The sequence below is a fragment of the Felis catus genome, chromosome A1 (assembly GCF_018350175.1).
Source record: "Felis catus isolate Fca126 chromosome A1, F.catus_Fca126_mat1.0, whole genome shotgun sequence".
In the NCBI taxonomy this organism is placed as follows: Eukaryota; Metazoa; Chordata; class Mammalia; order Carnivora; family Felidae; genus Felis; species Felis catus.
Window position 1 is genome coordinate 55247519 of NC_058368.1, and position 13221 is coordinate 55260739.

At 35.3% G+C, this 13221-nt stretch overlaps 1 pseudogene; it reads left to right on the forward strand.

Annotated features, from left to right (window-relative positions):
* The first annotated feature begins 2774 nt into the window (after positions 1-2774).
* LOC109499306 lies at positions 2775-11614 on the forward strand (annotated as a pseudogene).
* The last annotated feature ends 1607 nt before the right edge of the window (positions 11615-13221 follow it).

Consider the following 13221-nt stretch of genomic DNA (forward strand, 5'->3'; position numbering starts at 1 on the left):
GGGTGTCTCAATGTGCATTCTCATCAATGGTGAATGAGAGCTCCTATTGCTCCATATCCTTGTGAGCATTTGGTGTTGTCAGTGTTTTGAATTTTAGCCATTCTTTCCCATGTTTTGTGTTGTCTTTTTATTATTGAAATTTGAGTTCTTTGATAATCTAGCTACAATTCCCATCAGATACATGATTTGCAAATATTTTTTCCTATCCTGTGAGCTTTCTTTTAAGTTTCTTGATAGTGTCTCTTGAAACACATTTTATTTTGGATTAACTCCAAAATATCTATTTTTTTTTTCATTTGTTGTTTGTGTTTTTGGGGTCATATCTAGAAAAAACTGCTAAATTGAAGGTTGCAAAGACTTGGGCCTATGTTTTATTATATGAAATTTATAGCCACTGCTCTTAACATTTATATGTTTAACCTATTTTTTAATTAATCTTTGTATGGAGTTTGGTAGGAGTTCATCTTCATTCCTATGCATGTAGATACTCAGCTGTCTCAGTATCATTTGTGAAAAGGCTGTTCTTTCCTAATTAAATGTCTTGTCACCCTTGCTGAGAATCAAATGACGTAGGTACTTATGTTTATTTCTGGACTCTCAATTCTCTTCTGTTTATTTATTTATCTATTCTACTCCAGCACCAAATTGTCTTGCTTACAGTTGCTTTGTAGTAAGTTTTAAAATCAATAAGAGTGATTTCTCCAACTTTATTCTTCTATATCAAGATTGTTTTGGCTGTTTTTTGTTCCTTAAGTTTCAATGTTAATTTCTGAATCAGTTTGCTAATTTCTTCCAGAAAGCTAGCTAGGATTCTGATAGGACCACACTGAATCTATGGATTAATTTGGAGAGTATTGCTGTCTTAACAACATTAAGTCTTCAGATGTATGAACATGGATGTCTTTCCATTCATTTTGCTTTTTAAAAAATTTCTTTCAGTTGTGTTTTTAGTTTTCAGAGTATGTTTTGTGCATTTTTTCTTAAATTCATTCCTAAACATTTTATTCTTTTTGATAAAACTGTTTTCTTAATTTTATTTTTGTTTATTTCATTGCTATCTTAATATTTTTTTTCACTTTTAATTTGCACCTTGAGAAGATTTAGCTTAAAAGTAATAAATAAATAATAAAAAGGAAAATAGAATAAATAAGGCAATAAGTAAAATATATAAATGAGGGATATATTTTAATGTGAACAGATAGCAAACTGTCATTGTTATAAAAGGCAATATTTAGGTGTAATAAGTGTTTTTGAAAGGAGTGAAATAATTTTATTCTTCTGTGAAGAAAGGACCTTCAAACAGTTTCTAGAGCACTAAAGAATTATTATATTCAGCCCTCAAGATTTAGGAGTCCTAATTTCAATTTAACCTCTTATGCAATTATCAAGGAAGTATTTTAGCTGAAGTATTAGGTCTAAAAATTTTAATATGTTTTTGTTCATTGTGTATTAGTAAATCCCAGAACTAATGTATATCCCCATCAGTAGGTAACACATTATTAATTATATATACAATAATTTGCCTGCTGGCCATTATAATGAACGTATCTGTTGAAATGAAAATACCTCCAAGTTATTAAGTGAAAATAGCTGATGTGAATAGTCTGTGCACATGTGTGTTTGCTTATGTATGTTTGCTGTTTTTATCTACAAGTATTATCTATGTAATGGTATTTGAGGCTATTTTGTTCTAATCATATTTTTTCTTCTGGCAAATTAATATATTTAATAAAGCAGCAGTGAAAATATAAAGCTTCACTTTGTGAAAAAAATATTATCTCTATATGTAAAATTTAATTCAGATAGAAAATAAACTTCTGAGATAGAATCTGTCATAAAATCTCATAACTACCAGTGCTTTTCTTCTTTCTGGGAGGATGAAAATCTTAAAATTTTTTTTTTAATTAAGCTATAATAAATGTAGTCTATATCATATATTTAATTTTCTCTCATCTTATCCTAGGTCATCTATCTATATAATTGATATAGGTTTAAATCTTTAAAATTATTTATTATATATGAATACATAGAAATATGTAGAGACTGTAATATAGAGATTGATGATTTATGAAAACACCTGGTACAACGGAATTGATTGGCCCTATTTAATAGCTAATAAGTGAGTCAGCCATAGTTACATGGATACTGACAGAAAATATCAAATTCCTGGATCAAAAACAAGGTAATCATACCATCATGGTTGCTCTGGATCCCTAAACCCTAAGTCCCATAGGGCAATATAGAGAGTCAACTGAAGCTGGTATACGTCTACTGCACCACAGGAAAGGAACTCTGAACATAAGAGACCCACTTATGTTGTGACAAGCAGGAAGAAAGCCAGACCTTTGTGAAAAAAGAGACAGTATTACACCTTTCCAAAATCTGAGCTCTATGAACAATCCTAAAAAATAGCCCAGTTTAAATAGCTTTTAGGGCCTTATAATCCCAAAATCTATATAGGAAGATCTATATGAGCACAATGAATTAATGATGGGCTTCCCACAATTCGCCCTGGGTCATGCACTGTCTTAACCTCTAAAACATTTTCACATCTGACCAATCTTAGGTGACAAACTGAGGCTGAAATCAAATCCTTTCAGTCTGTCTCATTTAACTAGGATTCCTATCAGTAAGATTCTAATAACTAAGATGGGGCAACTGTCTTAGTCCATTCTGGCTGCTATAACAAAATACCATAGACTCTGTAGCTCAGAAACAATAGACTTTGTATCTCACAGTCCTGGAGGCTGGAATTCCAAGAGCAGGGTGCCGGCATGGTCAGGTAAAGGCCCTCTTCTGGGTTGCAATCTTCTCTTTGTGTCCTCATATGGGGCAAGAGGCATGGGGAATCTCTGAGACTCTTTCATAAGGTTATTAATCTCATTTATGAGGCCCCCTTCGACATGCTATCACATGTAACACAGGATTTCAACATGTACGGATTTGGGGAAGACACAAATGTTCAGCCTATATCAACAACATACAGTATTTTCCTCAATCAAGCCCTCCGGGATCCATGCCCAACCAGAAGGGGAAAATATCAAGTAAGTCATTGAGTCTACCTTAGAAAAGTAGGAGGCTTTCTCCTTATATTTGTTTTGACTTTCTATTTGTCCCAAGGCAATAATTCAGATGCATCAGGATTTATTATTGATTGCACTGACTCTGCCTTGCCCTGCAAGGGTGAAGTCTAGGGTAATTCTATCATTCATAACCACTCTGGGCAATGAATTAGGCTAAGCTGAAGGCTTTCCAAGGTCAAGGTGGTGTCACTGATGTAAGCTAACATCAGGGAAAAAAAATTCTTACTACATTTTCTAATTGGAAGATCCCTATCATAGCAATAAACTCCCAGAGAGTGTGCATAAGTAATGAGTCGGTTATCACTCTGAGGAGCTTCCCCAATATGGGGTCACCTCATATTGGGTCACCTCATATTGGAGAGATGTGTGGAGTTGTTGAAGAATCCTGATGGGAATTCCTTAAATACGTGCAGGTGTCTTATGATCACAATAGTGTGTAATCTATTATGGCTTTGAAGCAGGAAAGTTTTTGCCAGGCTTCTACACAAGAAGTATAGTTCTGGTAGCAAACATGGTAGCCCCCAAACGAAAACGTAATTTTGATTACTGGGGTTTTCCCAATAGGAATTTCATCAGTTTGGTGGAGATGGGGGGAGGCTTGATTCCAAATGGTCCTATCAGAGAACATATCTTTACCATGGGCATCTACATTTGTGACCCAGAATTTCTTATTAGTGGCAGGGAAGTTTCTTTCCCTACAGTTCATGGCTTCAAAGAGAAATGTCTTTAATACGCCAGTCTATAGTCTCCCAAATGGCAGACCAAACAATTAGACTATAGGCAACTGCCTAGGAGATAATAACAATGTCTCAAAGTTCATCAAGGTTTCTAATGGCCTGGCTATGAACAATTTTCTGAGTTCTGCCAACTCAGAAAAGAGACCATATTGGCCCTTGGTTATACATAGCGGGTGCTGATTGTGCACAGATGGTTTTCCACAGCAGTACAATGCACACCATCATATTTTAACATAGATGAACAACCAGTGAACCAGGCCCAGGCATTTAAGGAAATCTCTGTGAGTGGAAAGCCTCATTGAGCCAGAAGTTTTGCTTAAGGCAGTGAAGTGAAAGATAAGGATTCCCCCAAAGGGGTTGCTTTCACTTTTTAATGCAAATCTGAGATGCTGCCAAGACCAAGTCAGCTGCTCTCTTGAAAACACAATTTCCATTTGGCAATCAAGACTTGTAGGGCCCTTCTTGCACTGTTATTTGTTGAGTCTGAAGTGACCACTGCCAAATGTGGATATCAGGCTGGAGATTCACAGACCTGCCTGTGGCATGCATTCAGCTGTTTCAAAAACAGTATACCTGGTGGTTACATCAGAGAGGTGACACCTTTGTTTTGGGAAATGGTTTTTTTGAGTATTTAGGATGCAATTGATTTTCTAAAGTATTGTGTTTTTCCTCCTGTGATTATCATTTCTCCCAGGCTACCTGGGAGAGGATAGGAAGGAAGGTTGTAGTGTAATTTATGTCTCATTATCACTACATAAGTCATCCCTGAGAGAATGGGAGAATCTCCTTTGAATATATAGGATGAGAATATATAGGATGTGCCTGTAGCACATCAACTGTTTTATTCCCTTAGCTAAGGGGGTCAAAACAGTAACAATTTAACCTTCCTTCCTCACTATGGGTTCCTTCTGAGCTACATCTGTTGAATTTGGGTGCCCTTTCCTCCTAAAAAACCTGGTAAGATAGTAATTTGGGCACTTGGTGCCACCAGGGTCATAAAAATTTGTGTCCCTTATCCATTTCCTGGGAGTCCCTGAATGCTTGATGGTGGTGATGCATGGCTTTCACTCTCCCCATTGGAAACAGGGAGAGTGCATACATATTTTTCCTTAGAGAAGAGTTCAGAGGTAAAGAGAGGCACCAAGATTGGGAGACACAAATATATTATACACACAGACAAAAATTCACACACAGAGGTCATTCTCATCAGCATTAGGAAAAAAAAAATGAGACAGTAAGAGGCTAATACTAGTCAATGCTTAATATTTTGTTTTCTATAGTAGTTTGCTTTTCTCAGTAAAATGTTCTGAACCAGCCAAAGCTCCCTGATAGCAGTCAGGACTCATGTTGACAACTTTGAGAGGTTTTCCTCTCATTGCAGCATGGATCTAAGGTTGGCATGAGAAACTACAAGAGAGGCTGACCAGAAAGGCAGACTACCTGCTTGTCATTCCTTCTTACTGAGCATTATATGCCTTATATTTGCATGTTCCAGGTGAACTAGTCAATGTACTGGTCATGTAGCTTGTAAATGTGTATCTCTGTAAATATAGTTGCAGGTTGTAGAGCCCTCCTTCAACTCCGAAAGGGTCTCATTGCTAGTTTTTTCAATATGGTTGGTAGACCAGTTAGTGCTCATGTTATAGGAGAGCTGCTTTTGAGCCTATCCCCTGGTATTTTTCCTCCTTAAAACAGGCAACAAATTGGAGAACTATGTCTTGGCCAAATAATCATATCATTTTGTCAAGATTATCTATCACTGGTTCTCAAGGATTTCCTCAAATCCTTAATTAACATTTTTCCAGAAATCCGTGTCTCTATTAAGTGTCCCATCCTCTCCACCAAAACTGTGGGGGATTGACTTTACCCTACTCACAAGTTAAGACAGCCTGCTGTGGTCACATGGATGCTGACAGAAGATCCAAGCCTTCTGGGTCAGAGACAAATACCTTCATTACTCCTGAAAAAGTAACAGCCTGAGTACCAGCATAGTTTCACATTAACCTGGAAAGCCAGAGATACAGTCTGCTTGAGCAGTGTGTTGCATCACAATAGTGCCATGAGCTTAACTGCTGTTGTTTTTTTTGGCAAGTATTGAGCAAGAGTATTCTTTGTGTGGAGACAGGCATAATATGACCTCTCAGAAATGCCAGTTGCATAAACAATCCTAAAAAAATGGTCTAGAGTGAGGGGAGATCAAGGCCTTGTAATCTTCAAATACTCTGCAAGATGTATACAAATAAAAGAGGCCTATAGAGGACCACCTCCAAACACTGTATAACTAGTACCCAAAGTACCCAAATTAAGCAACAAAACTTCTTCAGCACCCCAGAAACTGTCCTTGTGCTGCTTCCTTCCAGTTAGTACTTACATCCTAAAAGTTTCCAATATCCTGACTTCAAAAAGGTTAATTAGGGGCGCCTGGGTGGCGCAGTCGGTTAAGCGTCCGACTTCAGCCAGGTCACGATCTCGCGGTCCGGGAGTTCGAGCCCCGCGTCAGGCTCTGGGCTGATGGCTCGGAGCCTGGAGCCTGTTTCCGATTCTGTGTCTCCCTCTCTCTCTGCCCCTCCCCCGTTCATGCTCTGTCTCTCTCTGTCCCAAAAATAAATAAATGTTGAAAAAAAAATTAAAAAAAAAGGTTAATTATATTTGTGCATTCAGATAAAAAGAATTGACTAGCATATTCTCATGTGTTTTTGACTTCATTTGCTGTAATTTTATAGTGATGATATCCATCCATCCATCTGTTGTACATTTAGATTGTTTTCAGCTTGAGGCTGTTATGAGTAGTACTGACATGATCATTCTAGTGCATGGCTTTTGATGAGCATATTTATACATTCTTTTTGAGTATACACTAAGTAGTAAAATCATTGTGTCTTAGAACATGCACTCTGCTTGACAAAATTCAGAAATGATTTTACTAATTTAAATTCTCTACAAATAGTGCTGTATGAGAATAACTGTTGCTCAAACCGTGGCATTTTTATTTTTGTCATTTTAGCCATTTTGATGGGTGTGTGATGTTATATTGTTGCTTTTTACTTGCATACCCTTGATGACTAATGGTGTTGAGTATTTTATTGGCTATTTATATATTCTTTTATGTGGACAAGTTTTAAATTATATTTCTATTGCTATTTTTTGCCTTTTTCAACTAATTTTCATAAAAATTTTGTGAATATTTATGAATCAAGTACTTTATTACATGTGAATATATTTTACATACATGTTCCATTCTGATAGTGGTCTATTTATTCTCTTAATGTTGTTTTTTGATGACTAGAAGTTCATAATTTTAACATAGTGTTACACATAAACACACACACAAACGCACCCATCCCCCCTCCCTCTGCACATAGGCACTGTATGTCTTCTTCAATCTTTGTTCACCTATGATTTTTTAATAAGCTTTTGTTTTAACATTTATGATTATATTAACCATTCATCTAGCTATATAAGCGTCATGAAATATTTTTTCCAGGTGAGACAGCATCATTTTTTGAAGGCTATCCTTTCCCCACTGTGTGAGGTGTTCTCTTTGTCATCAACAAGTGACTCTTTATGTGCAAGTCTGGGCTTTCTATTCTGTGCCACTATTCAGTTTTTCTGTTCTCTCACCATTGCCTTTCTGTCTTAATTATCTCAACTTATAATAGGCCTTAATATTTTGTATTATTACTTCTTTAGCCAGGCTGTTTTCCCTTTAAGATTACTTTATCTGTTCTTAGTCCAAACTTTGCATTTATATATGAATTTTAGAATCAGCTTTTAATTTCTTAATGTACGTTTAAAAAGTCTGATATATTGAGAGTTATTTGGGAAAATTGACAACTTTAAGAGTATTGAGCTTGCCAATTCATGATTCTATAATATTGCTCCATTTATTTAGCTCTTGTTTTATTTTTCTCAATAATATTTTATAATTTTCAGTTGAAGAAGACTTTCATTATTTTTAATTAGATTTATTACAATAAATTTGATGTTTTTCTTGCTGGTGTGAGTGGTAATTTAAATTTAATTTTCATTTGTCTTTGCACAGCATAAAAACACAAAATTAATTTTAGTGTATTAATATTTTATGGAGTGACTGCTATATTCCCTTATTAATTTATATTGTGTTATATGTATATTCTTTTGAACAGTGAAGGCACACAATACCGTCCTATGTAAATAAGCAAGTATATTTCTTTCTTCCCAAGTCTCATGTTTTGTGTTTATTTATACATGCTCTATTACATGGACTCAACTACATTGGAATGTTGAAGAAGAGTGCCGGAATGTGACATTCAAATCTGATTCTTGACTTGAGGAAGGGACCGTAAGTTAAGTGTTTCACTACTGGATCTGATACATTTTCTTATAGAATTCTTTATCTTTTTAAGAAAGTTCCCTTTTATTTCAAGTCTGCTGTGTTTTAATATAAACTTATCTAAAGTCAATGCGTTTATTGTTGTAATTTCTTTCTGTATCTATCAATGCTGCATGTATGCACGATCATACCTAGTTTACACCTTCTCCATTAATCAACTGAATTATTTTATTTGAGTGACTTTCAAATATTAAATACTTTTTGCCTTTCTAGATTAAATTTTACTGGGTTATAATGCATTATCCTCTGTAATATATCAGTGGATTTGATTTAATAATTCCTCATAAGAATTTTTGCATCTACATGCCAAAAAAAAATGTTGGTTTTAAATCTGTCTTCCTTGTAATGCCCTGTTGAGTTTTGTTCTGAGTTAATTATGGCTTATGATAAGAATTAAGAAATATTTGTCTTATTTCTATTATCTGGAAGAGTTCGTGAGTGATGGGCAATCAGTTTTGAAAAAAAATCAGTGACACCTTCAATTTCAAAAATACTTCACCAGTTAAGTCTTTTAGACTTAAGACTTTTAAAAAATTATTTTCAAAATTTGTCTTCATTTCTTGCTTCAGACTTTTGTGTCATCCAAATTTGTTTTCATAAAATTCTTTCATCTTTTTGATACCTGATAAATCTGTATTAATGAATATCTTCACTTTCATTCTTAATACTAGTGTGTTAGAGAATGTTGAGTGGGTGAATTTAGGTAGTTGTCTTTCAAATATCATAGTTTTCTTTGTTGCTGTATTTTTCAGACAGGGGTAGTTTATGCTGTAATAATACATAAGTTTAAAATATCAGTGGCTTTACGGACATATGTTAATTTCTTGCTCATCCTAAGTCTTCTACAGATTTTGGCAAATCTCCAGGGCCTCAAACCATACTATTTCAGTCTTGCTCCTCCATTACCTGAATATTACCTCTAAATTATGCATGGGAGGGGGCAGAGACTGGTGATTTACTTTGTAACTTCCGTGCTTTCAGACTACATATGATATACATATCTATTTGCCAGTGGTGTTTCACTGACAGGAACTACTCGTATGGCTCCTTTTCTGTATAAAGGTCTGGGAGAATATACTCACAAAGAAAAGGAGGTATCAGAGAACATCCTTAATGTCTACCATGGTTGGGAGTGACAGCGTTTTCAGATTCTTGGCTTGCAAATTATTTCTGACCCCAAAACATGTCTTTTAAAAAGTTATATATTTCATTCATGTACATGTATAATTTTTTTTAACTTAAGAATTTATTATTTATCATGAATTGCTAGCGCTTTGTGCTCTGGAGTTAAACAATTTTTGCTTGGATCCAAATTCAGCCAGTAGATATAATTGATTTTGCTCATATTGTGTGAAAATATTGATCCAGCATTTAAAACCAAAAATCTAGATTTTTTTGGCATCACTTTAAAAGCAATTATGCTAGCAATTACCTAAAGCTGAGTTGCAGATGCCATTTTTTGGATGGTTTAAGAATGCTTTATTTTACCTAATTTTCCACCATTTTCTATTTTTTACATACTGCCTATTAAATCCTGGTAGCTTTTGAGCTTATTGTCCCCTAGTATTCCTATATACATTCAGCTATATATATTAATCCTGTGACAATTCAGAGATTTTTTTTTTTGCTTTAAAATTAACTGTGATCATTCTTCAATTAAGTGTTAAATTATGAGTATAGGGAAAGGAAAACATCATGTGCTTAATTGTTAGCTTGACAAATAATGTTGGAAACATGATAAAAAGATAACATAAATATGTACTGAATTTAACAGAAACATTATTGTTTGCATTTTAATTTGTTTTTTAAAATTTTAAATCAATGATAAGCCATCAAATTAAACAGATGAAACTACTTGAAGTAGAAAATATAGCATTGGCACTGTTCATTTTAACTACTTTATTATTTGTCATCATATTTTGTTATCTTGAGAATTTGACAAAACGACAGAAATTCTAAATTCATCTTATATTTCTTTATCAGATATATATTTCAAAATATATCAAATAAATGCACCCAATTTTTTTTGAGGTTGGTCTTTTTTCATTTTACTGTAGCACATTACTATGTTAAGGGTTTTTTATTTTGTTTTTTTTTGTATCAAGAACTGACTTCAGTTTGATGTCACTGTATTTCTTGCTATGTGCATGTCTAGTAGCTCATTGTCTCTGGTTTTATAAGATCACAGTAACATTACGGAAAATATAGATTCAGAAGATAATACTATTTTATATGCATTGTTCTATTTTATTCTGGAACAGAGTATTATTATAAGTTTGTGAGGAAGACTGATGATATATATACAGTTGTGAACAAACACTAGAGCCTCAAACTGAAATGAGAAAAGTGACTTTGGGATACTACTGTATCAACTCTGACATGTAGATTCTTGTAAGTCATCACTCTTATCTTTACAACAAGAATAAGAATACTGTGAAAATCAAAGACTTTTTACAGACTCATCAAACAACTGAAGTCAGAGGGAAAACCACTACCTGAAAATCAAGAGAGAGAGAGAGAGAGAGAGAGAGAGAGAGAGAGAGAGAGGCTGACACAGAGAATCACAGCCAAAGTCATCATATGAAAGCAGAAGCTACCGGATCTGATAGGACACTTAAATATAACTTTGGCAAATTGTTGGAGGCAGTATATAGACAAGTGTGAAAGAGAAAATTCCTGAGGCCATAGTCTTAGAAGGCCTCCACAATTTTATGGGTTTTATCTCCCAACATTCTACAAAGTTTCCATGGTAAAGAATCAAGAGAAAGCTCTTAGGGGCTACTTTGAGTCAAGAATGACTTCAAGGGTTCCTTCTGGAGGTTCACCAAGCCAATGTTTGCAGCCCCTTTGCCCCAATATCTCCAGCCCCAGGCAACTAGTTTGTCTTTATTCCACTGTTTTGAAGATTTAACTACAACTTTGGCTTCCGAGTCCTACATGCTCAGAAGGCTGGGTATGGTGTACCTGTGGTACACAAAGTGAATTCCAATGGACTTTGGAAGATGCAATCCCACAGCATATGTGTATTCATTTGTGATTATTGGAGAGAGGAGCTACGGGATGGGTGTGCACTCTTGGTCCACCAAAAGGTGTTTAAGATGCTTCTGGTTCCAGAAAATAGCTCTCCCTTGGCCTATTACCTCATTCCTCTCACAGGGACTGTGGGGTTGCTGGTTTTAGCCTTGGGAACAGTGATGGTAGTTTGTTGTATCTAGCACTGTGTGCTGCCCCAGCTAAATTGACTGACCAAAGATCAAGTGAAACAGATTCCTATCCATGAGACCTACTTTTTCCATCTCCTTTGGCTCCCATCCCCCTACCCCTTGTCTTTCCAGGGTCTTCAGCGAGGCCCCACACTTTCCTTCTTGCTCTTCCTTTTCAGCTACCACTCCAGCCTAACATATCCCTTCTCCTACCTCTAGTGAACTGTTTGCACTGCACATTTTCCTCCCTCCAGCCTTCTATGTTGAGGGACAAGGGACATTTCTGTATCAGGTTTCTCCCTTCCTGACCCCATTCTTTTGATAGGGTTGGGGTTGCAAAGGGACTGGGTCTTCATTTTACTAGGTTAATAAAATCGTTTTTGTGAACATCAACAATAATACTATTGAATTAGAACCCAGAGTATAAAACAAACATGAAGTCCATACAGATATAAATAGCTAATTCAGTAAGTTAAAACGAGGGAGGGCAAACACAAAGCCCCCATGCAGAATAATTTCAAATAGTTTATGCAGATCCTGCCCTCTCAAAGACAGGGAGCATAATTATCTGTTCCACACATGTGGACTGCGCAAGTGACTTACTTCAAAAGTGTACAATATAGAAGTGGGTAAGGAGGACGAGAACTTTACAGTAAAGAAACCTGGTAAATACTACCTCAGCCCGGTGATTCATTGCCAAATCAACTGTCATTATGTTGCTAATATGTACACTTGAAAGATACAATGAAAATGGCACTTTCCATCTGTGATCTTCCTCTTGGTGATCTATAAACCCAATCTTATCATGGGAAAAATATCAAGCAAATTCTAGAATTATAAATTCTACAAAGTACCTGAGCAGTACCCCTTTAAAACTGTCAATGACTCACAAACAAGCTAGGTCTGTGAAAATATCACATCCAAGAGGAGCTTAAGAAAACAAATGTAGATGTAATTTGGTATCCTAGATGAGATTCTAGAACAGAAAAAGGACATTAGATTAAAAACTAAGGAAATCTAAGCATTTATGGGGTTTACTTAATAGCAATATATCAACATTTGTTCATGAATTTTAACAAATGTATACTGTAATATATATGTAAGATATAATGTATACTGTAATATAATGTAAGATATTAATTGTAGGGCAAATTGGGTATGAGGTATGTGGGAACTATTTTCTCAATTTTTTCTGTAAGTCTAAAATTGTTTTTAAAATGAAGTCTGTATGAAATATCATCTCACACCTGTCAGAATGTCAAGGTTTACCAATTTTGCCAAGGCTATGCCAAGTTTTACCAATTTTCCTGAGATCCAAAATTATACTTATTGTCTAAGTGTCATGTGGTTTAATTATGGATGGATAATTATGTTCTTATTCTTATTCTTGATAATTCTATTCTGGCCATTCATAACAAAGAATGTGTAATGGTTAATTTTATGCGTCAACTTGGTTTTGATAAGAGTTACCCAAATAGCAGGTGCAACATTATTTCTAGATGTGTCTGTGAGGATGCCTCTGGAAGAGATTAACATTGAATCAACAGACTAGATAAAGAAGTTTAACTTCACCAATGTAGATGGGCATTATCTGATCTGTTGAGGACCTAAATAGAATAAAAAGGTCGAGGAAGGGTAAATTTGTTCTCTCTTGTTGAATTGAGACATCCATTTTCTCCTGTCCTTGAATACCAGGGCTCCTGTTTTTCAGGTGATCAGACTCCTTGGGTCGTTAGACTCAGACCACAACACATATGCCCCTTTATTCTCTGGTCTTTGGTCTCTGGACAGAAATACACTGTCTTTCCCGATTCTCTAGCTTGCAG